This window comes from Mus pahari, chromosome 13 (genome assembly GCF_900095145.1).
Source record: "Mus pahari chromosome 13, PAHARI_EIJ_v1.1, whole genome shotgun sequence".
NCBI classification, from domain to species: Eukaryota; Metazoa; Chordata; class Mammalia; order Rodentia; family Muridae; genus Mus; species Mus pahari.
In genome coordinates this window covers 73300663-73307072 of record NC_034602.1, presented here as the reverse complement: position 1 = coordinate 73307072, position 6410 = coordinate 73300663, and positions in this window count along the sequence as shown.

Sequence of the window (6410 nt, the reverse complement as noted above, 5' to 3'; positions counted from 1 at the left end):
GGGTCATAGAGCTAAGGAAGAATACATGAATCAGTTTTGTTTCTGTACAAATGGCACCTTGTCATTTGTTCTGCCCTACTCTTGTCCCCTCTTACCAACAGCATACTTACTGTGCTTGCTTCTGCTCAGAGTTGTTATATCCACAGCTCTTACCACCTTGATACTTTTTGTTTTCTTCATTCTTCAAAGGGTAACTGTGCCCTACAATTGCTAATGCTTAGATACTGTTAGTCTCCACTGCTCACCTTATTAGTATTTCTGGAACCATTCATACAAAAATGATTCTTCAGTTGCCTGTATTGAATTATGTTATATTTTTTGAAGTCTTTGAAGTAGAAGTGAAAGATAATGTTGAAGAACAAATGCAATGACTTAAAATTATTTACTTTATCATATGGGCTCCATGAGAAGTTATTTTGTCAATAATAATAACTGCATTATTTTCCTTTTAAAATTAACTTATTTTATTTATTTTTATATAATACATTTTGATCATGTTATCTACCCTCCCCAATTTCTCCCAGATCCTTCCTACCAAATCTATGTTCTTTCTCTCTATGTTTCTTTTCCTATCTCTCAAAAACCAAGTCATCCACCCCAGGTGGCTCTTATTTTTTTCCATCTCTTCTGCACGGCTTACTGAACCTTGTAAGGGATTGGTGAGCCTTGTAAGGAAGTGTTCATAATGATATCACATTTGGGTCTGAAAGGTCTGCTGTCTCTCATGCTGTGTACATGTTCCATTTGGGGACTTGTGTTAATTACCATCTATTACATGAAGAAACTTCTCTGCTGAGGGCTGACAGTCTGATCTATGGGTATAACAATTTGCCATTAAAAGTCATTTTATTTCTATGTTCATTTAGCAGAATAATAGTAGATTTTCCCATATTGTCCATAACCTATATAGTTACAGTTTCTTACCTAATTTAACAGTGTTGGGGATAGGTTCCATTAAATCCAAATGAAAGTGATAAGATATCTATAACATTTTTGTCACTATTGGACCAGTAAATATTGCAGGAAGGTTTCTGTTGCAAGATGAAAGGATAGTAGCATGCAGTGTACACCTGGAATGCCAAACACAAGTCAAGAGGAGTAAATCTTCTAGTTGGGCACCAGTTCAATTTTCCAAAATTTGATGCCATAATTAACTGTATTTTCTACAAGAGGACCTTGGTGGCAGCTGTGAAGATTAAAAGTATTCTTAGGAGTAGGTTGTGGTTTTGGGGGGTGTCCTTGCAGTCTCTTTGGTTGATGACTTAACAATGACTTAGTGTTAGTTATTTATCCTCATATTTCTTCCCAGAATGGGGAAACAGAATATAGTGTTACAATGACATAAAGTGAAATCTCAAATAAGAATATTAAATACAAAAGAGTGATGGGAAGGCAGGAAAATAATCTACCTTGAGTAGTTCTAGGTATTTCATTATAGTTGTTGATCTGAGAAAGGGTTCTCAGTTTAAGCTTCCCTTGGAGATGACTGGGAGGAAGAATACATTTTTTACACTGAAATTTACATTTTCAATAGCTTTTGCAGTGATCATAATTATTTTTCATTTATCATGCTGAGGATTGAAGTTATAGGACTGTGTACATGAAAAGTCAATGCTCTGTCAGAAAACTGTATACCAATTGAAATTTATTCTTAATTTTATTGTAAATGTACTAAATTATACAATACCTGAATTAGTACAGCTACAAATATTTGGAATTCCCCATATAGAAGTGTGCAAAAGCTCCACTGACCAGGCAACATTTTTATCCAGACTTAAGTCAAATTCAAAATGGCATTGTGTAAAGTAATAAATATGAAATAATTTTGGCCTATGTTACCATTCACATAAATCCTCATGGTCTTCTCTGATGTAAATACATAGTATATTTTTCCTTGTTATGAAATATACCTTTTATAAAATAGCAGATTCTGGCATTTTGATTTTATTGAGTATCTCTATTAAATACCAGTTTTTTAAAAAATGGAACAATATTTCTTTTGATGGTACATATGTCCTTTATCACTTAATCCATTTGCTCCTTCCCCTACCTTATGCCAAGAAAAATGTAAGTGGACATTTTTTCCCTTGTGTTCATGTAGCCTAGAAGTGCTTCATATTTACAGTTTATTCTTTTCACCTTGGACATTCTGACAAGGACAGATGGTTCATATATTAGGAAATACTCTGAATTGGGAGGTGAAACTCTAACGCTTTGTGTACACAGTGTCCTATAGAGGTGACTGTAATGACTATAATACATCATCCAGAAATAGGGCTGCAGAAACAGGATGAATCCACAACCCAGGAACAAAGGTTATTTATTTCCACTGTTTTGATAGGAGCTGCTAGAAGCATTTTTCTAATGGTCCTAATGAGTCTCTGAAGACCTTGCTCCTTGTCTTGTTTCTTAGTGCATCTAAAAATAGAAGTCAGTACTTGGCAGCAATGGAGTTAGATAAATAGATTCAGTTGCCTTCAACAAAACACTGGGGCATAATTTTGTTTCCTGGGTATAGCGTAGAGAAATTTAGGCTTGTATTCCATCGTTGTATTTAATTTCATTAGGCAACACCAAGAGTGGACACAAGGTATAATCAATGTATGCTCAAAAAACTACTTAGGTACTACCAATGATAAAGATGACAGCATGTTCCAGACAATTCAAATATGCCTTAAACTTATTCCCTGTATTTTATACTTTATCTTACTACTTAGAAATATAAATATACATTATGCAAACTGTTTCTTGAGAGGATAGTTTGGATTTCTGTAAAGGTATTTCTAAAAGATACTCCTGGTTTTTTATTTATGAATTGAACATAAATATTTAGTAGTATTTCTCACAATGTTCTGCATGGTAAAATTAATAAGTACTATACACATACAGGATGGTAAACTTATGGCACTAAACCTACCGCTATCACCAGATTTCTTTACTTTCTCTTAAGACAGGTCTTACTAAGATACATATGTAAAATTTTATCATGCGATCCTTCTGACTCAGTAGTCCAAATAACTGGCCTTTCATGATCATTTTTAATCATTTCCTTAGAAATTAAAAGATTCTTGACTGAAGAAATGTTTGGCTAGTTTAGTCAATGACATTATGTGGCTCTGTTTGGTTAGTTAGTTTTGTTCATATAATTATTTAATTTTAGTTTTTAATTAATATTTATTAATTGAACAAAATAATAGATTTCAATGTGGTATTTTACATATTTGTATAGTATATCTTGATCAGCTGTGTCCATGAATTTTCAGCAATATGATTAACTAAACAAAACTCGAAGAAGGATAACATGGTTGACATGTCAATGTGGAAGAAAAAAAATCTCAAAGGTCTGACTTAATTAAAGGCTATTTTAAACAGCTGAGATGGGGATAAATCCAATTATTACTTATCCAATATCAAGTGGTAAGTAAAAACAAATAAACATAAATATGAGCAACACTAAATGGACTGGGTGGCTTCTAAAGAACACTGTATCACCATGACAACTTAGTTTGACTAGAAATCCCAGACTGCTCATGTATAATCATATGACTAGGACAATCATATGCCATATATAAAGATTTGAAAAGTTGGATAAAACTTCAAAATTTGTACAAATATTACTGTGTGCAATGACACGACAAATGAAGGCTCTTAAGAAAATGTACAAGCAAGATGGTCTTATATTAACAATGAGCAAGTGATTAGTACATAGGGTAGAGATATAAATAATGGCTTAGTAATTAAAATCACTTGATGCTCTTCTAAGGTCACAGGATCTATTCCCAGGATCCATATGGTTGTTCACAACTATTTATAAGTCCTCTACCAGGAAATCTGATTCCATCTTCTGACTTGTGAGAGAATCAATACATATATAGTGCATAGACACACATGCAGGCAAAGCATTCATACACAGAAAAAAAGAAAAGGAAAGAAAAGAAAAGAAAAGAAAAGAAAAGAAAAGAAAAGAAAAGAAAAGAAAAGAAAAGAAAAGAAAAGAAAAGAAGAAAAAAAAAGAAACTGTAAATACTGCATATGAACCTTACTGGCTTAGGAACTGCCAAGATATTATGCATATAATGTCATTTTGTTCTCTTTCTAAAACAAGATGTCATCAGGTACAATTCTTATATTATGCCTTTTCAGTGTTTGCCTCTTATATCACTGTCTTTAGAGACATCATCTATTCTAATGCTTCCCTTTATGTTTCTTTCTATATTTCTCTTAAAAGATAAATTTAGAATCTTGGAAACTTGTCATTGAAACTTAAAAATCCATCCAATATTACAGCTTGCACTACTTCAAGACCTTTTTATACCTAGGTTAAAATACAAAACTAAGAACAAGGATATATCCTGTGATTCTCTAAAATAGAATAAAAATGTAAAAGCTTTTGTGTTCCTCCCAAAACATATTAAATAAAGTATGCAAATTGAGGGGTACATTATTTTCCTCTCTGAACAACTATAAATGTATATTGGTTTAGGTTTAACTACATGAAAGAAATGATTCTCTATAAAATATATTATAGGATGATATTTAGTTTGGCTTACCTTACTTTTAAAGTAATTGGAGTAGGACAAATAAGTGCTATTTGATAAGCAAAAAGGGAGAAATTATGATTATGTTAAAATCCACTATAAAAAAATCTAGAATTTTACCACAAAATATTGAAGATAAATAGACATAACAGGGAATTTTGTATCTGCATAGATTAACCTATTTTATGTGGTCTAACAGTTTGATTGAGATTTACTAATCTGACCTACACTTAAAGCCATGAAGAGACATCACAGAACTTATTAGAGGAATTGGCATTAACTAGGAAAATATTGTGGAGACACTGAAAGGATAGAGAGATTCTCTTACTAGGTTAAGTAAATTGTTTTAGCCTTGATAAACAATGGTATTTCTTTGTAATAAGAAGATTATAAAATGATAAAACTTTGTTTATCTGAAGAATGCAAATAATTTATATACTTCAAATTAATTACTCTTAAATATTACCCTCGGGAACATAGCTTCAACAAGAATGTCTTACAATCCCCGAATGTATTTGCTGTCACTGGAATACACTCTATAATCTATACCCCATTGAGAATTCTGATTATACGAAATTATTTCTGTTTCTTCAATTTAGTGAGCAGGATCATTAATTTCACTTAATGTTGGTGGGTAGCTTACTCTCATGGACTGAATTATCTTATTGAAGTTCATATTTCAAAACTAGTAATTATTCTTCTTGGTGCTATTATCCTTTGAATTGTATATAGCTACTTTATAGCTTTTATTTAGAATGAATTTCATACAAGTGATACCTGAAGATAATTTGTTAAATTTAAAATATGATAGATGCAAATCTCTAAACCTAAGTGCTGATAAATCTACAGTAATAGTGATATTATATTCCTTTTTATACTGTATATAATAATGCTGTCTTTATATACTCATTCTTAACGTAGACAAAGAGTCCCTTTCAATTAAAATATCAATACTATACTTTGATGAGATTGTTCAGTAGCAAGAAACACTTGTTCTTGCAGAGGATCTAGGTTAAGATTCTAGAACCTATATGACATCTTATAGCTGTCTATAATTCCAGTTCCATAGGATTAGGCATCCTCTTTTGGCCTTGAACATAAGGTACCCATTTGGTGTTCATATATGCACAAAGTCATAAATATAAAAAGTCTAAGAAATGAAGTATGTTATGGACTTTATATTTATAGTAAAAAATCAGATGTTTACCCATGAAAATAACATAGTGAGGAATCAACTAATATAATAACTTAAAACCATGGTCTCTAGTGGTTGGTGAAATGGCTCAGTGGCTCAGTGTATTGTCCTGGAATCTTCACATTTGATTTTGGACCCAATCAATATGATAGGAGGGAAGATTGACTCCTAAGGTTTGTTCTCTGAACTCACATACAATGTATAATACACATGTATTCATGTACAACATACATACACACACACACACACACACACACACACACACACACACACACATGAACACTGAGAGACCCAAATAAATAATTAAAATCATAAAAGGGTCCTAGAGTGTTTAAATGAATAAATTTAATATCCAATGACCAAGTTTTATTGTGCAAAGCAAAACATCATTTCTGAAGCCAGATTTCACTGTCAACATGTGAGAGTGAATACTATTCAAAAATTTGTAGATTTAGTGAAGAAAGGAGAGTGAAGAAATGATGTAATTATAATTTAATTTCAAAAAATTAAAAATTTGTAAACATAAAGGTCATGGAAAATACCTTGAGAACTTTAATTTCAATATTTGTTTAAAGTTGATAAATAAAAATATAGATAAAATGAAAAATGAAAAAATCCTTGAATAATTTATCATGATTAATTTAAGTCTTCATTTGCTTTCCTTGGAAAAGATAGTT